Source organism: Mesoplodon mirus (assembly GCF_964341445.2).
Source record: "Mesoplodon mirus genome assembly, chromosome: 4".
Taxonomy (NCBI): domain Eukaryota; kingdom Metazoa; phylum Chordata; class Mammalia; order Artiodactyla; family Ziphiidae; genus Mesoplodon; species Mesoplodon mirus.
In genome coordinates this window covers 65,082,872-65,106,200 of record NC_138979.1, presented here as the reverse complement: position 1 = coordinate 65,106,200, position 23,329 = coordinate 65,082,872, and the positions used below count along the sequence as shown (strand labels likewise).

The 23,329-nt window shown below is 49.1% G+C and overlaps 1 protein-coding gene across 2 annotated transcripts in view; it reads right to left on the bottom strand.

Moving 5' to 3' along the window:
• Positions 1–23,329, bottom strand: part of LINGO1 (leucine rich repeat and Ig domain containing 1) — a 205,792-nt gene that overhangs the window by 56,617 nt on the left and 125,846 nt on the right. For both annotated transcript variants that reach the window (XM_082617744.1, XM_082617745.1), the window contains one exon: positions 9,168–9,265. The gene's annotated coding sequence lies outside the window, so the exon portion shown is untranslated. The remainder of the gene's footprint in view (positions 1–9,167; positions 9,266–23,329) is intronic.

Sequence of the window (23,329 nt, the reverse complement as noted above, 5' to 3'; positions counted from 1 at the left end):
GGCGCATTGGTTGAGAGTCCGCCTGCCGATGCAAGGGACACGGGTTCGTGCCCCGGTCCGGGAAGATCCCACATGCCGCGGAGTGGTTGGGCCCGTGGGCCATGGCTGCTGGGCCTGCGAGTCCGGAGCCTGTGCTCCGCAACGGGAGAGGCCACAACGGTGGGGGGCCCACGTACCACAAAAAAAAAAAAAAAAAAAAAAAAGGTCCACTCAGCCTAAATTAAGCTCAAGTGATAACTCCTCCAGAAAGCCCTCCCGGACCCCTCCCCAGGTCAGGAACCTTCTCTGGCTCCTACAGCCCCCTGTGTTTCTCTCCATCACTGTTCTGTAATCAAGGGCTGAAAACTTAGATGCCTACAGGGACCAGAGAGGAAGTGACAGTGAGTGAAGAGGTGTAGGTAATGCAATCGGGAGATGGGCAGGACTTGAGAAGTAGAGAGAGCACATACCCTGCCTAAGGCATCAACACCAAGCCACTTTATGGCCCAGTGATTCCGCTCCTGGGATAAACCCAAGAGAATGGAAAACAGGTTCCCACAAAGACCGTTACACAAATGTTCATAGTGGCAGTATTCATAATTGCCAAAAAGTGGAAATATCTAAATGTCCATGAACAAATGGATAAACAAAATATGGAATATCCGGAGAACGGAATATTATCAGGCCATAAAAAAGAATGACACATGCTACAGCATGGATGAACTTTGAAAACATTGTCATGTGAAAGAAGCCAGTCACAGAAAGCCATCACTTGTATGATTCTATTTATATGAAATGTCCAGAATAGGCAAATCCATAGAGACAGAAAGCAGATTAGTGGTTGCCAGGGCCTGGGGGATGGAAAGAGGGGGAGTAACTGCTAATGAGTACAGGGTTTCCTTTTGAGGTGAGGAAAATGCTCTGGAATTAGATACTGATGATGGTTGCATAATCTTGTGAATATACTAAAAAAGACTGAATTGTACACTTTAAAATGGTAAGTTTTATGGTACGTGAATTATATCTCAGTGAGAAAAAACAAATTGTTTAAAATGGAACAAAACCTATCCATAAGCCACATCCCTGGCTGGGGCCTCCAATTTTCAACCTCTAGTTCATACATCTGTCTCCCCAACAAGAATGGAGATTCGGCCCTACCTGAGGCTCCTCAGTAGTCCCCAGAGCTGGCATCCCAAGGGCAGACACTTGAGCCACAACAGTGACCACAGCAGCATGTTAACCCAGGCCACATTTTGTGCTTTGGTCCAGAGTCCCTCCCTCAGACAGCTCTGGTCCAGAGTTACAGACGTATCTCAGGTAAGGCCACAGAGGCCCAGGTTCAGGATCGACTGAACTAAGGTCACATGGCAAGTCGGGGGCAGAACAGAGAAGCCAGGCCTCCCAACCCGGTACAGGATGACCAGGGCAGCTGGTAGCCAGACTCTGGTGGTCAGAGGAAGATGGACACAAAAGCATGGACAGCTCTGCTGCTGCTTCCTGCCTCAAGAACCCCCAGATTCCTCAGGTCTCAGAATCAAGTGCACCTACTGGATCTGGCCTCAATCCCCTGGGGCCCTAGAGGCATCTCAGCCACTGCGGTGAGACCCCTGCCCCTCGCTCCTTCCTCAGCAACCCCGCCCCCCAGGGAGCCCAGAGTTGCTTCCCACAATTCCTAGGCACAGCCGGCACCATGACCTAGACATCCAAGTCCTAAGAGGCCCAGCACGGCTTGCCTGGACGCTGTGGGTTGCCAGGGGCAGAGGCTAAGCCTCCGGTGCAGAATGGCTTTCTGGTAGGGTGACCAACCATCCCAGGACTGAGAAGTGTTAAAACTGGGACAGTCCTGGGCCAAATGGGACAGTTGGCCACGATGCCTGAGAGGGCCCATCCGCTTTCTCTGCTCTGGTAGGAGTCGCAGAGGGAGGGGGCTCCTTCTCCCCTTCCTCTCATTCTCACCTTCTCCTTGTCTCGGCCATCCTCCCTCCCAGAACGATCCATCAGCTGAAGGGAATCCTCTCTTTCAGCTTCCCTTTCAGGTCCCTCAAGGACAGCAGGTTTCCAGTACTAGCCCCGTGAGCCCCTGTGTTTGTGGAGGTGCCCTGGGGGCCACTGGGTGGACGGGAGGAGGTGGGCAGGGTGAGGCCCTTTACTCCTCCTTCAGTCATGGCCTCGCTGTAGACTGGCAGGTCCTGCAGGGCAGGAAACTACTTTTTGTTTGGTTCACAGATGTGCCTAGTCTAGACAACTAGGTGCCCATTTGCTGAATGAACGATTGGGTCTATTTTCCACTCTAGGCATTCCTACTGCAGGTTTGAACTGCTAAAGAGGTCTTCAGGTGGCCATGGAGGCCTCCTCCATCTGACCCCTCACACCTCCCAGCTGCTCCCCAACTCACTGACAGGCCCCACCTCCAGCACCTCCAGAGAGCCCCAGCCTTTTCTCCCATAGGTCCCCTTTCTGGAGCCTCTCTCAGCCTGTTCCTAGGCATCAAGCTCAGTTCCTCCCCTCCTGGAAGTCCGACTTCATCACCTGCCCCCTCCCATGAGGCTCCCTCCCCAGTTGAGCACTTGAGCACCTTAGGGAGGGTGTGCAGGTGAGAAGGAGGGAAGAGCTGGGAGTGTGCCTGACTGTAGGTTACCCAGGACTCGGGCCAGCCTCAAGCTGGAAGGGTATCTGGGTGTCTCCGGGTCTGTCTGCCAGCAACTGGGTGCAAAGCGTTGGCTGGCAGAGGAGAGGAGGGGAGGGGAAGGGAGAAACGGGGAGAGGAAGGACAAGATAGGGAGGAATAGGGAAGATGAGGGAGCTGCTCTTAGTCCCGGAGTCCCAGGAAGGCTAAGTCAGAGTCCAACACAGTGATGAAGCAGCTGGGCAGCCAGTTACATGTGGACACAAATATCCCCCAAAGACACAGATCTTTCCCTGCTGTTCAGAGTGAAGTAAAGGTGGGGAGAAAGCCCCTCCTAACCTGTTCATACATTGACCCTTGAGCCTGGTCACACACTGAGTGCCAATCCTGTTCACACAAGGAGCCCTGATCTTCTTCCCACGCACCCAGAGCCTGGTCCCACACACCGAGTTGAGACCCTCCTCACACACCGAGCCCAAAGCCTGCTCACATGCTGAGCCTGAAGCCTGCTCACACCGAGTCCCGACCCCCCTCACACAAGGAGCTGCAGCCCTGGTCACACGTTGAGCCCTGACCCTAGTCACACGGGACCCCCGACCCTGATCACACAGGGAGCCAAGACTCTGGTGACACACCAAGCCCCACTCTGGTGACACAGGGAGCCCGGACCTTCCTGACACATGGAGCTCCAACGCCCATCACACTAGAAGCCTCAACGCTGGTCAAACACAGAGCTTCATCCTTAGTCACACAGTGAGCTTGGACCCTCCTCACACACAGAGCTGCGACCAAGGTCACGCACGGAGCCCTGACCCGCAGAGCAGACTGGCTCTCAAAGATAGAGAGAAGGGGGCTTCCCTGGTGGCGCAGTGGTTGAGAGTCTGCCTGCCGATGCAGGGGACACGGGTTCGTGCCCCGGTCTGGGAAGATCCCACATGCCGCGGAGTGGCTGGGCCCGTGAGCTATGGCCGCTGGGCCTATGTGTCCGGAGCCTGTGCTCCGCAATGGGGGAGGCCACAACAGTGAGAGGCCCACATACCGCAAAAAAAAAAAAAAAAAAAAGATAGAGAGGAGGTTCCAGAGGCATCAGCCTCTCACCTCCCCCAATTCCTCAGGCCTGGGTGACAGATCCAGTGTTTGGGTGCCTGAGACAGATCCCAGCTCTGAGCGACTGTTGGCAGCTGGTGCCCAAGGTAGATCGTGGTGGCTGATTTCCTGACTTTCTTGAGAACAAGACGGAGCAGATGACAACCTCCTCTGTGTCCAGGACACAGCACGTGTCTAGTAGACACCAGGTCCTCTAGGAGCCCCAGCCCCAGGCTTCCGTGGAGAAGCTGCCATGCCCCTCCCTTCCCCTCCCACAAGGATCCAGCTCCACCTCCCTCTTTTCCAGGAAAAAGCTGTGAATTGCCAGGTACCTGTCCCCTCCGCTTTCACCCCTCCCCTCTCCTGGCCTTCCCCAACCCAGATACACATGGAATAGGCCCTCCTTCAGTGTCCTCAACTGGCTGTCAGTTCATCCCTGCAGAGGTGTTAACTGATAATTAAGATGTTAGCTGTAAACTTAACGTGTGATTCCCTGCCAGGAGTATTTTGGTTTTAACAGGTTGCTCTTTGAAGTGGGAAAACCTTCAAGAGCCAGCCAAATGGCAGGCGGGAATGCTGAGAGGGGGGTGGGGTGGTATTTTGTGTCTGGAGCCCTTCCAGCCTCCCTGAAACGCAACCCCTCTCACCTCCCCTGTCACTGGCATGAATAGAACACAGGCATGGGAGCCCAGAGAGCAGCCTCCCAGGCTGACTCCACCTGCTAAGAGTTGACGCCACTGGACACGTGATGAAACCTCTCTGAACCTCAGTTTCCTCATCTGCAGACGCATATATAGAATACCAAGCTTGCGGAATTGTGATAGCACATAGGAGGCCCTCAACACTGTAGAGCTCCCATCATCCCCAACTTCCCTTTGTTTCTTCCTTCCACTCCTCCCACCTCCTCACACGCTAGCCCTAATCAATCGCCAAGTCTACCTATTCTCTGGACGTCCTAAATCTTTCCCCAGGCAAAGATCAATGGAATCAAACAGCAAGGCCTGGGCAGACACAAGAGTGTGAGGACATTTGGCACATGATAGAAGTGGAGCTTCAGAGCAGGGAGAAAGGACAGCTCACTCAATAAACAGTGTCCAAACAACTGGCTAGTCATTTGGGGAAAAACCATGCAGATCCCTGTCCTCAAACCACACACATAAGAACATTCCAAATGAACTAGGTATTTAAATATTTTTAAATATCATAAAAACTAGAAAACAACATAAGACAGCTTTTCAAAACTCTTCAGTGGGTAAGGCCAGAAACTCTAAAGGAAAATAGTGACAGACTTGACCACGGGACAATTTAAAACTTTTAAGGGTTTTAAAAAAAAACTCCATAAATTTAAATGACAAAAAAAACCCCACAAAACTGTGAAAAAACAATTTGCAACATATGACAGGCAAAAGGGTTAAATCTTTTATCCTCTTACAAATCAGTTTGCTCCTGCAATTCAATAAGATGCATTGCACATACCCTCCCACCATCACTGAACCAAGGTCCCCTGTGACCTCCCCACTGCTAATGCATGATCAATGCTCAGTCTGCATCTTACTCGACCTTATGCTTGAAACATGTCTTGCCCTTGGCTTCCAGGATAGCATACCTGGCTCTCTTCCACCTCATTCATTGTACCTTCTCAGTCACCTTTTCGGTGCCTCCTCAGCTCCCTAACTTCGGACCAAAGGAGGCTCCAGGACTAGGTCTTCTCTTTTCTACCTATACTCAACTCCTTTGATGCTCTTATCCAATCTCATAGCTTTAAATGCTATCTTTATGCTGATGACCCCATATTTGTATCTCCAGCTCAGACCTAGCCTCTGAACTCCATCCTCACGTATCCATTTCTACTCAGATGTCTACTAGCATCTCACACTTTACATGTCCACAGCCAGGGCCTGCTCACAGGTATGCCACCTGGGCAGTCGTACTGGGCCCTACACTCAGAAAGGTCCCAGGCTTAGTTTAATGCTCTACTGTCACCACTTTGAAATTCTTAACATTATTTTTTAAACAAAGGGCTACCCACTTGCATTTAGCTCTGGCCCCCACACTTTATGTAGCCAGTCCTATCCACAGCTGAGCTCTTCTCCCCCCTTACACCAAACCCACTTCTCTGCCCTGTCTCTGTTGATGGCAGCTCCATCCTTTTCCCTACGTGGGCCAAAACCTTTGGAGTCATTGTTATGGACTGAATGTCTGTGTCTCCCAAAATTCGTATGTTGAAGCCCAACTCCCAATGTGATGGTATCTGGAGGTGGGACTTTTAGGAGGTAATATGGGTTAGATGAGGTCATGAAGGTGGGGCCCTCATGATGGTATTAGTGACCTTGTAAGAAGAGGAAGAGACACCAGAGCTTGGTCTCTCCGTGTGCACACAAAGAAGTCACATAAGCACATAGCGAGATGGTAGTTATCTGCTAGCCAAGCAGAGGGTCCTCGCCAAGAACTGAGTCTGCCAGCACCTTGATCTTGGACTTCCCAGTCTAAAGAAGTATGAGAAATAAATGTGTGTTGTTTAAGCCACCCAGCCTATGGTATTTGGTTATGGCAGCTTAAAATGACTAAGACAGTAATCTTTGGCTCCCTCTCTCTCTCACACACACACACCACCTCATCCAATCTGTCAGGAAATCCTATTGGCTCTACCATTAACAAGCACCCAGAATCTGTCCACTTCTCCCCACCTCCATCAAGATCCCCCGGTCCAAGCTCCCACCATCTCTTCCCTGGATCATTGCAACAGTCTACTGACTGATCTCCCTGCTTCCATTCTGGCCCCCTTCACAGTAGCTGGAATGATCTGGTTAAAATGAAATTCAGATCATGTCATATCACTATTCAGAACCTTCCATGTCTCCCTGCTTTCCCTGCTTCATTCTGAGTAAAAGCCAAGGCTTTAGGGTGGCCCACAAGGCCTTGCGTGATCTGGCTCTTGATGCCTCTCTGGTCACACATCCCACTCTCTCCCTCCCTCACCCTGTTGCAGCCACACTGGCCTTCTCACTGAGCCCTGAACAGGCCAGGCCTGCTCCTGACTCAGGGCCCCAGACATCTGTGTGACTCATTCTCTCGCTTCCTACAGGTCTTTTCTTTACTGCCACCTCCCAGTAAGGCCTTGCTGACTACCATATTCAAGTCACCCAGCACCTCCCATCCCCTCACCTGCTTGATGTTTTTCTCCTTAGCACCTAACACGCGTACTACACACACTGTATTTCACTTGTTTATTTTCCCTTGGCTGTCTCTCCTTCACTAGAGCTCGTTCCATGGAGCAGCGGGGGATTTTTTTGGTCACTTTTGTTCACTGTTAGGTCCCTAACCAAAACAGTACCTAACACGTAATAGGTGCTCAATCAATGCTTACTGAATAAAGGGACAGATGAATAGAAAAATGAGCTGAGGGCGTGACATACATAGGCAATTCACAAATAAGTTGAAATGGCCAAAAAATGTACACAGATATGCTCAACTTCATTAGTGATCAAAGAAATGTAAAAGAAATCAGTTTTACCTATCAGATTGGCAGGGATTGATAATGTCATGGTTGGCAAGGGTGAAGGGAGGAGGCCTCTTGTACACGGTAAGTGGGCACAAGTTTCTGGAGGTTGATCTGGCCTATGGATCAAACCTTGAAATGTGCGTAACCTCTGACCCAGACAGTCCACTTCCAGAAACATTCCCAAAGGACCCATAACACAAGTGCACACAGAGGTACGAACTGGGAGGTTCTCTGTGTGAGGTTTATAAATAGCCAAACACCGGAAACAATCTAAATGGCCACCAACAGGATTAATAATTGATAAAATAATTTAAAGATCATCCATACAATGGGCGTAAAACGATAGAGAAGAAGGTTAGAACGATCTACACAATATATTAAGTGACAAATCAAGTGACGGGGCAGTATATCTAGTGTGATCTCATGTTTTTCCTTTTAAAATATGTTTATAAGTACACAGAAAAAAGTCTGGAAGGATATGATATATGGAACTAGTTAGCAGTGGTTAGCCCTGGCGAGGAAGAGATTATGGGAAGGGGTTGAACTGCATGCTTTAAATACTTCTACACTGTTAGATGATAGATAGATAGATAGATAGATAAACACATAGAGAACATGTTACCTGAACAGTTGGAAAAACGACTCCGCCTAAGGAGAAGACACTTCCTTTGTCTCCCCAGATGTTGAAGGATGCAGAAATAGGACATTCTAAGCCCTCATGATCTGGCCCTGCCTCATCCCTGATACCCCAACACCTCCACCCCAACACCCCCAGCATGCTGGGTTCCAAGCTCACGAAACCATTTTCTATTCCTAGATCCTCTCACAGCTCCACACCTGTCTCACAGCTCTGATCACGGGCACAAGGGCCTGACCAACCCTGCCCAGTGACCGCCTCAGCCTGAATTCTGCTGTCAGAGAGCCAGAGGGGAAGACAAGGACCCCAAGAGCACTCTTAACAGCCAGGACTGCTGCCCCAGCGCCCAGCAGGAACCCCAGGTCTCTGCCCCAGGGACAGCCTGCAGGACCTGGGCGATTAGGAAATACCCATTGATTGTGGCCTGAGTAGGCTTGGCCGCCCTTGGCTCCAGGGCACCCTCCACAGGCACTGGATGCAGCTGATCCGAGGGGACCAAGGTGAGCCCAGCAGGGAGGACTGAAGAGAGGAAGAGGGAGTCTAGGGTTTCAGCTCCCACTAGGGTTGCCAGATTTAATAAATAGAATTGTATGTCCCATACAACATTGGGGACATACTTAACGCTAAAAAAATGATTTGTTGTCTTTCTGAAGTTCAGATTTAACTGGACACCTTATATTTTTCCTGGCAAGCCTAGCTCCCACCGCATCCCAGCCCTTGGGGAACTTGGCCCCTAGCAGAAAGCCTCCCTCCACCTGGGGCTCCCAGGAGCAGCAGAGAAATGTCCTCTCTCAGGCCCAAGGACCGAGGGGATTAAAAGTGAGCAGGGCAGTTCTTGGTGCCGGAAAGAGCACCTCTGCCCTGAGGGTGTCCTGTAGAGAGCGGGGACCTTTTGGAGTAAGAGCCACCACTCACGGAATCACCAACATCAGGGGAGTGAGTACAGCGACTCCGGCAGGGAAAAGCCAGTGACAGCAACGGATGAGAAACCTCAGATGCAAAACCTCCCACACCCACACTGGCGGGTGTGTACCACGAAGGATCCTTAACAAACCGCAGGCAGCGAACATGTGAGAGCCAAACGGGGGGCCTCTCAGTGTCCCAGGGAGGCGGCCTGGTGAGGATGGCTTGCTGCTGGAGTGGCCCACTTCTTGAAGGTCTGGGAACGCCTCCCCAGGAGGCCCTGCAGTGACTGGGGACTTCAAACCCCATGCTGGGCCCCTCCCCATTGCCCTGACACTGGCCCATTCAGCCGGGGCGGGGGTCCTTACACTTAGAGCCCTCCCACCCAGTGCAGGGGCATGAGGCAGGGAGAGCCCCCTTTGATCTCCCCCTACCTGGGTTAGACGGCACCAGGACGCAAACAGATGGTCCTCTGGGGGCCCGAGGAGCGGCAGGAGGAGCAGCAGCCTGTCCGTCTCGCTCCCAGCATGCACTGTGGGAAGAGCAAGAAGGTTAGTGCGGACAGAGATGGGGCCTCTGCTCCCTGGGCTGGGCCCACCTCGGCATGGGTCCCCCAAGGCAGATCCTGACCCTCTAGCCCAGCGGACTCAGCACTGCCTCCCACCTCAGGGATGGGCCTTGTGGCAGTGGCCTCCCTACCATCTCCCAGCCCCCTGGACTGCCCTCCCAGGCCTGGTGTCCAAGGGCCTGTTCGAAACCCTCCCTTCTCACCATCTCACACTGTCTTCAATAGGTCAGGTCCATCTCGGTAAGTCTTGTTCAAACACACACACACACACACACACACACACACACACACACACACACACACACACACCACACACCAGAGGCAGCTCTACCTCGTTCTCTCTGAGGTTCCCTTTGCTACCCACGAAGCCTGTCCCCTGCCTCCTGGAAGCTTCACTCACATGTCCTCACCCCCAGCACCCTCAACCCAGGATGTCTGGCTTCTGTCCCACCACTGCCCACGATACCCTCAGCAAGGACCCCCGCCTGCCCGTGCCAGTCCTCCTGCCCCAGACTGCTGGGCCTCTGGCTAGCTGACCACTCCCTCCTGTAGGAGGCTCCTGACACGTACTCTCCTCGTTTTCATCGCACCCCTTCATCACTCCTCCATACACATGGTCACAAGCTGCTGTTTCCATCCTCCCCTCCCTTCTCCTCCCCGGGCCATCTCACTCACACCAATGTTTCAATCACCCTCTATCTATGCCCCCCAGTAGCTCCCATTATGCCCAGAGGAGAGCGGAGGCCCCTGACTTGTCTCCCACCCTCCCCTCTCCTCCCTCAGCTCCAGCCACAAGTTCTCTCTGCCTCCCTCCAGATCCACACAGGCCTGGCCCCTCCTCGTCCAGGTTCAGCTCAAGACACCTCCTCAGAAAGCCTTCCCTGACCGTCATGTGCAGGAGCCCCTCCTTCCCCGTGTCACACTACCCTGACTGACTGATTTCTCATTTGGTTTTCCCTGTCTCAACAATCCCACAATGAGCTTTATTTCCAGTCAGGTTAATTGAGGTATAATTTACTTGCAGTAAAATTTACCCTTTTCAGATAACAAATACTAGTGAGGATGTGAAGAAAAGGGAAGACTTGTGCACTGTTGGTGGGAATGTAAATTGGTGCAGCCACTATGGAAAACAGTATGGAGGGTCCTCAAAAAATTAAAAATAGAACTACCATATGATTCAGCAATTCCACTTCTGGGTATATATCCAAAGGAAATGAAAACACTAACTCAAAAAGATATATGCACTCCTGTGTTCACTGAAGCATTATTTACAATAGACAAGATATGGAAACAATCAAAGTGTCCATCAATGGATGAATGGAAAAAGAAGATGTGAGATATATATCTAAGTAACAAAATATTATTCAGCCATAAAAAATAAGGAAATCTGGGCTTCCCTGGTGGCGCAGTGGTTGGGAGTCCGCCTACCGATGCAGGGGACACAGGTTCGTGCCCCGGTCCAGGAAGATCCCACATGCCGCGGAGCAGCTGGGCCCGTGAGCCATGGCCTCTGAGCCTGCGCGTCCGGAGCCTGTGCTCCACAATGGGAGAGGCCACAACAGTGAGAGGCCCGCATAAAAAAAAAATTTTTTTTTAAAGGAAATCCTACCATTTGTGACAACATGGATGGACCTTGAAGGCATTATGCTAAGTGAAATAAGTCAGACAAATACTGTATGTGGAATCTAAAAAAATTAAAAAACAAACTCATAGGAAAAGAGATCAGACTTATGGTTACCAGAGGCAGAGGGTTGGGAGAGGAGGAATTAGAGGAAGGTGATCAAAACTTCCAGTTACAAAATAAATAAGTTCTAGGGACATAGAGTACAATATGATGACTGTAGTTAACACCGCTGTCTGTTATATAGGAAAGTTATTAAGAGAGTAGATCCTAAGAGTTCTTATTACAAGGAGAAAAAACTTTATCTCTTTTCTTCCTCCTTTTCCTTCTATTGTATCTATATGAGATGATGGATATTAGGTGGTAATCATTTCACAATATATGTAAATCAAGCCATCATGCTGTACACCTTAAATATATACAGTGATGTATGTCAATTATTTCTCAATAAAACTGGTTCAAACTTTACCCTTTTTAGTGCACAGCTCTAAGCTTTGATAGTTGCATAATCTGTGTAACCACTACTGCAATTAAGATACAGAACATTTCTATTAACCCCCAGATCCAAAAATCTCCATGAGCTGTCCCTTTGTAGTCAACTTCCCCCACTCTCTACCTCTCACAACCACTGATCTGTTTCCTGCCTCTATACTTTTGTCTTTTCCAGAATGTCATACAAATGGAATCATCTATATGTAGCCTTTTGAGTCTAGCTTTGTTCATTTATCAAATAATGCATTTGAGATTTACCTGTGTTGTTTCTTGTACCAGAATTTCATTCTTTTTTTTTTTTTTCATTGCTGAGTAGTATTCGATGGTTTATCCATTCACCAGCTGAAGGACATTGGGATTTTTTTTCCAGTTTTTGGTGATTATGAATAAAGCCACTATAAATATTCGCATACAGGTTTTTGCATGAACATAAGTTTATATTTCTCTTGGGTAAATACCTAGCAGTAGGATTGCTGGGTTATATGGTAAGCATATTTTTAACTTTATAAGGAACTGCCAGGTAGTTTTCCAAAGTGGCTGTACCATTTTGCATTCCCACCAGCAACATATAAGAGTTTCAGTTGCTCTGTATCCTCACCAGCACTTACTGTTGTCAATTTTGCAAGAGTCATTGTAAGAGATACGCAGTGGTATCTCACTGGGGTTTTAATTTGCACTTCCCTAATGACTAATGATGATGAGTGATTTTTTTATGTGCCTGATTTATTATTTTAGTACCATCACTATTTGAAAGTACCATCTTGATTTAATTACTTCTGTTTATTTTCCATTTCTCCCATCATATGTGAGAGCAGGGGCCTTGGCATCTACTCCCCCAATATCTAGAAGAGTATCTAGATGGATAATGGATAATGATGATGATGATGATGATGATATCGAGCATTTATAGAGTCCTTATCATGTGCCCAGTGCTGTTTTGAGTGCTTTACAAATATTAACTCATTTAATCCTCATAACCACCCTAAGAGAGACAGATGCTATGCCCTTTTTAAAGAGGAGAAGACAAAGGCAGAGGGAAGTAATTAACCGGTAGCTAATAAGGGACTGAGCCCAGCTTCAATCCCAGGTGGTCTGGAGTCAGAGTCTGGAGTCATAATCAATACATTTCCTGGCCCATAGCAGCCACATTTGCTAAAGGAATGAAAATGTGGAAGAAAGGCAACAACTTCAATCCAGCATGCCATGGACTGAATGTTTGTGTCCCCCCAGAATTCATATGTTGAAACCTGATCTCCAATGTGATGGTATTTGGAGGTGCAGGTTTGGGGAGGTGATTAGGTCATGAGAGTGCAGTCCTCATGAATGGGATTAGTGCCCTTAGAAAAGAGACTCCGGAGAGCCCTGTCACCCCTTGTGCCATGTGAGCTCACAGCGAGAAGAAGGAACCAGGAAGCAGGCGCTCACCAGACGCTGAATCTGCAAGCGCCTTGATCTTGGATTTCCAGCCTCCAGACTGTAAGAATTAAACTACTGTTGTTTATAAGCCACTCAGTCTCTGATATTTTGTTATAGTAGCCTGAACAGACTAAGACAGAGTGGCTTCTAGACGCCGCCTCTTGGATTTTCTCCCTCCAAAGCTGAACTCATTCTCACTCTCAATCCTGCTTCTCCTCCTAAAAAATTCATTTTATGTTGGTGTGGCAGGTGTCCAATGTGGATAAGAGGGGTGAGGCTGAGTCAAACCTGGAGCCTGATGGTAGAGGGCCTGGGCCTGCCATGGGGCTTATTCATTAGCGGGAACTCTTCCTCAAAGCTTTTCCCATCAGTCCCTCCCACAGACCGTGGGCCTCCCCAGGTGGAGAGGATGAACAGGAAGTCATGGCCTTGGCAATTCTGAAACCCTTGCTCTGAGAGCACCCCATAAAACCCCTGCTACAGATAACTTTACTGCTCACTGAATGTCTGGGCACATTTCCTCCATGCCCTCCCCCCCACAGAATGTCCCCACACTTCCTCAGCTCCTTTACAGGTAGTTGAGGCCATATGAGAAGTTTTGGCCAGTGGGCTGTAAACAAAAGTGATGTGTGTCGCTGCTGGGCCAATGCATTTAGGAGCCAGTGTGTGCCTCTACCATTTTCTCTTCTTTGCCACAGTGGCTGAAGGAGGTCACAAGTTCCAGATGGGGCAGCTACCACATGGTGGAGCTTCTGTAAGCCTGGGTCCCTGCGTGACTAAATGGACCAGAGGCTGCCACCCTCCCCACTTCCCACATCGAACATGTAATGTGAATTCATACGGTAAAGGAAGAAAGAAGAAAGGAGCCTTGTCGCATTAAATCACTGAGAGTTCAGAGAGAGCTTGTTCCTGCAGCCCATCACTATGCTACCTACATCCCCACTGGCCACGTGGGGGCATATGGTTTGAGAACATATTTGGATGACTTTCTGGGTGACAGAATTAAGCTCCATTTGGGAGCCCCTAAATGACTAGGATTTTAGTGGGGGATGGAATATCTCAATCACCAAGTTGAAAGGTTTCCCATTCGCAAGGGAAAGGCGGCAGTTCCAGGCCCTTTGGCAGGGTCCACTAGCGGGACAATCCCCATCTGGGGAAGGGAGGTGTGAACCGAGGCAGCCGGGAGCATCTCCATGAGAGCTGGGGCCTTGGCCTACATTCAAGGGCTTGAACTTGACTTTCGAACAAAGGCTGGAGTGCCTTTAGAGCTTTATCCCTAACTTAGGTTTGGGACCAGCTCTCAGAAAGGTGCTTGGACCCCAAACTGGTCTGTCCTGGATGGACAGTTTGGGGTCAGGGAGGGAGGGGGAAGGAAACTCCAACAGGGCCTTGGAGCCGCAAATGACAATGCACTGCAAGCTTAATTGTAGGTTTATATTTTGAATTTACTGACACTTTAGCAATTATCACCTTGAATGTTGTATGCTCCTGCGGGACAACACAGGGAATAGGGAGAAGAGGCCTCCCCTCAAGATAAGAGCGGGGCGCTGGTAGATGATCTGAGGGGAAAGCCCTTAGTTTATATAAAGCCCCTGTGACTTCTTGCCTTTTCCAAGAAGTGAGATTTGGCTACAGTAAAATACACTGTCTCCTGCCACACACCCCCTCCAAACTGGTACAATACGGCTTCTTCGAGGCCATTAAAAAGACTTCTTGAGAATGAGCGCTGGATGCTGGTGTCAATACTTGTCTACGTGCATCCAAAGGCCTGTGGTTTTGAAATGGGGCCAGGGTAGCTGGAAACTGTGGCCTTGCATGGCACGCTGCAGGGGTACTGGGGTGTGCTGGGGTGGGGACTTGGATCAGAGGCAGGGGTGGGGTTGTTTAAAGTGTAGAAGCCCCTGGGGCAAAGGTGGACTTGGTGGAACCCAGGGACCTGGGGACAGAGGCTTCTAAAAGAGCAGTCATAAGGAATCCTCTCTCAGAGGCTTTGGGGGTGGGGGGCCTGCAGTTGGGTGTGGCTGTTCCCTGGGAAGGACTGAAGCGAGTTTTGCCATCTTTTTGGCTAAGAATAAAAGGGTGTGACTGATACAGTTCAACTGAAAACAAAATCCCCCAAGGAAATAGGCAATAACTGCTCCATTGTTTACCATGAGGGTTTATTTACTTGGGGGTTTATTTATTTATATTTTTACATTTTATTTATTTATTTGGCTGCATTGGGTCTTCATTGATGCACATGGGCTTTTCTCCCTAGTTGCGGTGAGCGGGAGCTACTCTTCGTTGCGGTGTGCGGGCTTCTCATTGCAGTGGCTTCTCTTGTTGCGGAGCACGGGCTCCAGGTGCGCGGGCTTCAGTAGTTGTGGCACGCAGGCTGGCACATGGGCGCTAGGGCACAGGCTCAGTAGCTGTGGCGCACGGGCTTAGTTGCTCCGCAGCATGTGGGAATCTTCCCAGACCAGGGATCGAACCCGTGTCCTCTGCATTGGCAGGTGGATTCTTAACCACTGAGCCACCAGGGAAGTCCCTATGTGGGGATTTATTTACTTGGGGGTTTATTTTGATGATGAGAAATCCATAATGATAAGTTTGGTGATTTCAGTGAGTTTTTTGGCATAGGAGAAAATCTAAATTAGGTGCAGACCTGAGATTTTAACCCAGTTTGGACACCTTGCACCTACCCTCATGACCACAGGATTTGCTTAGATATGCTAGTGGTAAGGAACTGTGCCCAGAATTTGCTGTGCTTTCTGCTTTTGTTTCCTACAGGCAAGTTTCCTGACAAATGATGCTGAGAATTACTCATCCTGGGGTCAAGGATCCAGCTATGGCTTGTGGCTAGAGTGGAGATTTGGCTGGGCTGGTGTCAGCTCAGACCCCTGGCTCGAAAGTAAACTTGAGGATCCCCACTCAGGGAGGAAGGGGTTTTAGATTTGGACCTTATGGTTTGGTATCCAGAGGCCTGGGCAATGTTGGGATGAACGCATTGGCTCGTGGAGAATGCCTGACTAGAACTGCTTGGGGGAGGATTCCGTGAGCACGACATGAATCGTTTTCCCCTGAATGGTTTTTGCTGACTGACTGGGCTTTAATTCACTGTCTGCTAAGGGTTTGGGGGATGAAAACAGAAGACGAAGTTTCAAAGACAAATATTGAAAGAAGTTCCTTTGGAGAATTGAGGAAGAGCTGGCACAGGAGAGAGGTGGCAGGTGGAGGGAGGATGGAGAGGGATGGGAGAGGGTAAAGGGGCACAGACATCACCATCTCGTCGCAGTCACCATAGACAGCATGCCGAGGGCTCCACCCTCACTGGGCTAAGCACTTCCCATGCACGAACATGTTCAATGCCCACCAGCACCCTAGGAGGTGGTACTGTCACTGTCTGCATTTTCAGGATGGGGAAACCAAGGCACAGAGAGGGGGAGTAACTTGCCTTATAAGGAATGGGGCTGAGTTTCAAACCCAGGCAGTCAGGCTCCAGCACTCATCCTAAGAGTACCTGATGAAACTGGGTTGGTCAGGCTAGAAATGGATGAAAGGCCCCTCAATGCCATTGGCAGGAATTCTGTCTGTGGGTGGTTAGATCTAGGTTGTCCAAAAAATCCCCTTTCTGACAGTCACTAGCTCTGTGACCTTGAGCAAGTTACTTACACTGGGTCTGCTTCCTTATCTGTAGAACATACTTTATATGGTAGTAAAGATTACAGAGCATGTGTGAGTGTGTGTATGTGTGTGTGTTGCCTTGTACAGTACTTGGTAGAGAACAGGAATTCCACAAAAAGTAGACACCCCTTCTCCCTGCCATGGAGCCACAGCACAGATGTGCTAGTCTCCAGAACTTCCAAGCATGGATATGGGCATGGACATGGGCATGTATATGCATGTATGTACTCATATATCCACATGTCCTTGCCTGGGTGAGCACTCACATGCACAGGCATGCATTTCCCTCCCTGGTCCTGTCCCTAACTCAGGCTGGTGGTGGCAACAGCCATGCAGTCCCCAGCCAAACACCCAGACATCACTCTCGAGTCCTTTCTTTCCCTCTCTCACCCTCACATCCTCTCACCATAGTCAGCCAATTCCTGATTATTTCTCAAACTCATCTTCTCCCGGTTCTCCCTCACCCCCACCCTCGCTGGCTTGCAGTCCTCCCTCCACCCACCCTCCACACAGTGGCAATTAGAATGACCTTTCCCAGTCACAAATTTGACCTCACCCCCACTCCGCTTAAAAGCATTCCAGGAAGCCTGGCCAAGCAAGACGTGAAACTCAGAAGCCTTAAGGAGAAGTCTGACAGATTTGACAGAATAAAGATATAAAGCTTCTATATAGCCAAAGATACCATAAACAAAGTTAAAGAGACAAACAGCAGACTAAGGGAAATATTTCTAACACATATAACAGACGAACATTTTAAAATTCCTAATATACTAAAAACTCCTTTTTACCAATAAGAAAAAGGCAAAAAGAAAAGAAAAATAAGCAAAGGATGTGAATAGTCAATTCACTGAGAAGAAAATACAAATGGCCAATAACCACATGAAAAGATGCTCAGCCTCGCTGGGGAGAAAGGAAGTGAGTGTTGAAACCACAGTGAGATGTTCTCCTGGATTGGAAAAAATTAAAAAGCTTGATAATGTTCAGTGCTAGGGTGGCTGGGGAAATGGCTACCTGCAGATACCAAGGGTGGCCCAGCCTTTTGGAAGAGCAATGTGACAGTAGCTAGCAAAATTTAATAAGCATACCCTTTGCCCTGGCAATTCCATATCTAGGAGTCTATCCTATAGAAAGGCTTACACGTGTCAGCCAAGGTATATATACAAGGATGGTCACTGAAGCATTATTTGCAAGAGTGAAAAATTGAAGACCACCTAAATATCCATCAACCCAGGACTAGTAACATAAATTACGTTATGTCCAAACAATGGAGTATTAGGCAGCAATTAAAAAGAACATGGGAGGGCTTCCCTGGTGGTGCAGTGGTTGAGAGTCCGCCTGACGATGCAGGGGACGCGGGTTCGTGTCCCGGTCCGGGAAGATCCCATATGCCGCGGAGCGGCTGGGCCCGTGAGCCATGGCCGCTGAGCCTGCGCGTCTGGAGCCTGTGCTCCGCAACGGGAGAGGCCACAGCAGTGAGAGGCCTGTGTACCAAAAAAAAAAAAAAAGAACATGGGAGATCTATGTTTGATGACACTGACAGATGCCCACAACACACTGGTAAATGAAAAATGGAAGCTGTAGAGTAATGTGCATAATACAATTCCATTTCTTTTTTTAGATAATATACAATAAGTATGTTTATAAAACCACAGAAAAACTTCTGGAAGGAGGCATACCAGACCAACAATCGTGGGACCTCAGCAAAATGAGATTTAAGGGCAAAGAGGGAACTTCCCTACTTAATAGGACACACTTCTATATTGTTTCAATTTTTGCATGAGCAAACATTGCTTTTGTGGTTAAAAAAAAAAAAAAAAAAAGGAAAGGAAAAAGGAAGAAAAATACTCCATCCATGGCCCCTCACTGGCTGTAAGAGAAAGTCTGAACTCCTCGGGGTGGCCCCTAAGGTCCCTCAGGACACAGCCCTTGTGTGCCACCAGCCTAGGTTTCCCCTTGTCCCATTCTTTGCCTAAGTCTAGATAGACAAGCTCAGCTCCCTTTTAGTCCCCCAGACTGCCTCTGGGCCTCTGTCCCTGTGGTTCTATCTTCCCGCAATGTCCTTTCCTGCCTTCTGTGCCTTATCTTTCAAGTCGTTCCTCATGTGTCGCCACCTTCTGGAAACTCTCCCTGAACACTCCCCCACACTCTGCCTTCTCTCTCCCTCCCAGCAACGGTGACAGCCAACTACCAGGGAGCACACATGTGTCTGTGTCGGGGCTGTGCTGTATGCTTTACATTGTATTGATTCCTTCAATCCTCATAGCAACCCTAGGAAGGCCTGTCATCACCTCATTTAACAGATGAGGGAACTGAGGCAGAGAGGGGTTACCCAACTTGCTCAAAGTCACACAGCCAACAATCAGCAGAGCCAGTGAGTGGTGCCAGGCAAGGCACCCGTGCAGCCCCCTACCAGCGCTCAGCACAAAGTACCTATACCTGCCAGGCTTCAAGACTTGCCTGGGAGTCTCAAGGTTGGGGTTTGTCTTGTTCTTGCCCCAGAACCTGGGCAGGTCAAGCGTGCACAGGGAGGTCTGTGGGCCCAGAAGCCAGCCCCCAACGCCACCCAGCAAGGGCTAAAGGAAGCAGCTGGTCTCCTCAGGGAGCTGGGGCGGCGGTAAGGATGGGGGCTGGGACCAGCACAGTTGGGGGCCAGCTGACCCAGGACTGCTGAGGAAAGGGACGGTTTATGGAGCTGCAGCCCCACCCGAGGCGGGGACCCAAGCTACTCCCCGCATACCTACTGTGTGTCAGGCCCTGGGGTAACGGGCCAGGGAAGCCGGCGGCCAGGAGACTACTCTGCCCTCCACGTGCTGTAAAGTCAGATACATGGAGGCCAGGAGCCTAAGAGAGGGACAGGCCAAGAGCCGTCGGATGGTGCTCGCAGGAGCGGGGGCCTGGCTTCTGATTGGGATGAAGCAGACAAGGGGCCTCCATGAAGGAAGTGGCATCTGGGCTCAGCCTAAAAAGATGAAGGGGATCTGGGCAGATGAGTTGGGAAGGGAAATCTGGGGGGCTGGAACAGCTGGAACAAGGGCCTGGGGGTAGGCAAGTGTGCGGAGCATTGGGGAAGAGTCACTGGTTTTGGCTGGAGCACAGGACAAGTAGGGAAGCAGCAGTGGATGCAGGGGTAGGGGTGCTGGGGGTCCTTGGAGGGGGCAGCTGCCCGCAGGTGAGGAGGGGGCACTCTGGAGCGGGTGGATTGCCTACGATCGGAACCTGGCAGGCAAATCCACCTTTGCAGTTAGCTGCAGGACAGTGGCCTAGCTCCCCACCTTGGTGCCCTCATCTAGAAAGTCATGCACCTTCCTAGACTGCTGAGAGAATTCAATTAGACAGTGATTTGAAGCGCCTGGGACACAGGGAGGGGGGATGGCCACACCTGGCGGGGGCACCGCGCCCAAGGAGGCCAAGGTGGCTCGCGGGGCATCTGCCCATGTGATGTGAACTTGTGGGGGCAGATGAGCCGCAGGGCCTCCCGGCCCAGCAAAAGCATTCACATACTATCCTTGTGTTTAAAGTATAAACTCTAACACTAATGATGAAAAATCTGAAAGTGAAATCAAGAAAACACTCCCATTTACCATTGCAACAAAAAGAATAAAATATCTAGGAATAAACCTACCTAAGGAGACAAAAGACCTGTATGCAGAAAATTAGAAGACATTGATGAAAGAAATTAAAGATGATACAAATAGATGGAGAAATATACCATGTTCTTGGATTGGAAGAATCAACATTGTGAAAATGACTTTACTACCCAAAGCAATCTACAGATTCAATGCAATCCCTATCAAACTACCACTGGCATTTTTCACAGAACTAGAACAAAAAATTTCACAATTTGTATGGAAACACAAAAGACCCGGAATAGCCAAAGCAATCTTGAGAAGGAAAAATGGAGCTGGAGGAATCAGGCTCCCTGACTTCAGACGATACTACAAAGCTACAGTCATCAAGACAGTATGGTACTGGCACAAAAACAGAAATATAGATCAATGGAACAGGATAGAAAGCTCAGAGATAAATCCATGCACATATGGTCACCTTATCTTTGATAAAGGAGGCAGGAATGTACAGTGGAGAAAGGACAGCCTCTTCAATAAGTGGTGCTGGGAAAACTGGACAGGGACATGTAAAAGTATGAGATTACATCACTCCCTAACACCATATACAAAAATAAGCTCAAAATGGATTAAAGACCTAAATGTAAGGCCAGAAACTATCAAACTCTTAGAGGAAAACATAGGCAGAACACTCTATGACATAAATCACAGCAAGATCCTTTTGGACCCACCTCCTAGAGAAATGGAAATAAAAACAAAGATAAACAAATGGGACCTAATGAAACTTCAAAGCTTTTGCACAGCAAAGGAAACCATAAACAAGACCAAAAGACAACCCTCAGAATGGGAGAAAATATTTGCAAATGAAGCAACTGACAAAGGATTAATCTCCAAAATTTATAAGCAGCTCATGCAGCTCAATATAAAAAAAAACAAACAACCCAATCCAAAAATGGGCAGAAGACTTAAATAGGCATTTCTCCAAAGAAGATATACAGACTGCCAACAAACACATGAAAGAATGCTCAACATCATTAATCATTAGAGAAATGCAAATCAAAACTACAATGAGATATCATCTCACACCAGTCAGAATGGCCATCATCAAAAAATCTACAAACAATAAATGCTGGAGAGGGTGTGGAGAAAAGGGAACACTCTTGCACTGCTGGTGGGAATGTGAATTGGTACAGCCACTATGGAGAACAGTATGGAGGTTCCTTAAAAAATTAAAAATAGAACTACCATATGACCCAGCAATCCCACTACTGGGCATATACCCTGAGAAAACCATAATTCAAAAAGAGTCATGTACCAAAATGTTCATTGCAGCTCTATTTACAATAGCCAGGAGATGGAAACAACCTAAGTGTCCATCATCGGATGAATGGATAAAGATGTGGCACATATATACAATGGAATATTACTCATAAAAAGAAACGAACTTGAGCTATTTGTAATGAGGTGGATAGACCTAGAGTCTGTCATACAGAGTGAAGTAAGTCAGAAAGAGAAAGACAAATACCATATGCTAACACATATATATGGAATTTAAGAAAAAAAAATGTCAAGAAGAACCTAGGGGTAAGACAGGAATAAAGACACAGACCTACTTGAGAATAGACTTGAGGATATTGGGAGGGGGAAGGGTAAGCTGTGACAAAGCGAGAGAGAGGCATGGACATATATACAGTACCAAACGTAAGGTAGGTAGCTAGTGGGAAGCAGCCGCATAGCACAGAGAGATCAGCTCAGTGCTTTGTGACCGCCTAGAGGGGTGGGATAGGGAGGGGGGGGAGGGAGGGAGATGCAAGAGGGAAGAGATATGGGAACATATGTATTTGTATAAATGATTCACTTTGTTATAAAGCAGAAACTGACACACCATTGTAAAGCAATTATACTCCAGTAAAGATATAAAAAAAAAACTTGTAATAAAGATGTTTCTAAAAAATTTTTAAAGAAATTAAAAAATAAATGAAATAAAAATAAAATAAAATAAATAAAGTATAAACTCCAGGTAATTTCATTTCACACTCTGCACCTTAAAGAGACACGAGAGGCAGAGCCCCACGATCTTGAGCAGGTCCCTGCCCCTCCCAGGGCCTCAGTTTCCCCATGCGAGTGGTAGGTGACTGGTCGGGTGGCTTCTCCAGGCCTGGTTATTCAGAAGGGGTTGAGCCATGGAAGGAGGGAACCGGGGCGGGGGAGGGAGGAGGTGCAGAAATCCAGAGGGGTGGGATTCAGAGAGGGGAAGAGTGGGGATGGAGGAAGGAGAAGACCCTCCTTCCTGGGGCTAGTCCCCTACCCAGCCAAGGCCCTCCTCACATCCCCTACTCCGAGGCCCACCAGCCCCTGCCTGTGCCCGGTCGTATTCACTCAGTTCTGGGTGGAGAAGTTGGAAGAAGAGGAGCCCCTGCCTCCCAGGGCAAGTTCACCCACGGGAACAGTGGTGTGCAGGACCAGAGACAAGTAAGACCTGCGACCATGCCCCACTGGACTACTTCAGGCTGAGTGTCATTAGGCAAGTCCCTGCACGTCTCCATTTCCTCTTCTGTGAAATGGATAAAGATGCTTTCCTTGTAAGTAATATTGCCAGCCCAGTGCCCAGCACACCACCAACCTGCCCCAGAGGTGAGGCCTTTGGCTCACCAGGAGCTGAGCATGCCCTGGAGGAGTCACAGCCAGCTCTTGGAGGCGGGGAGAATCACTCACCCTAGGCACCCCCAAGACCCCCATGGGTGCCATCTTCCTCATCGCTCACAGGGACCCTATCTTAGCTGCTTCCCCGCTGGCCCATCTCCAGCACCTCCCCCTCCCACCTGCTGCCAGAGGAACACTCCAAGTGAGACCCACTTTGACTCTGATCACTGGGCTGTCATTGACTGCTTGCTTGTCACCTCCCCCACCAGCCCTGTGGGCAGGAACCACATCTGATTCATCTTATCCATTGCAGAGTGTGGGGTCTGGCACAGGAGTCCTGCCCACAGGCAGCAGAGCTAGCAGTGGGAATGAACAAACACGACCATTCACCCCTCCCACCCGGCACCTGTTGCTCTACCTGAGTATCCACGACAATGCTGGGCTCAGTGTGGGGCTGGGGTCAGAGCTTAGCATGGGACCAGGATCAAGATTCAGTCTGCTCAAGATCAGGGCTCAGTGTGGGGCTGGGATCAAAGTTCAGTCTGTCCAGGATCAAAGCTCAGTGTTGGACTGGGGTCAGGGTTCAATGAAGGAAGTTTTCTGCCCCTACCGTGAAGGGCTCAGGACTTC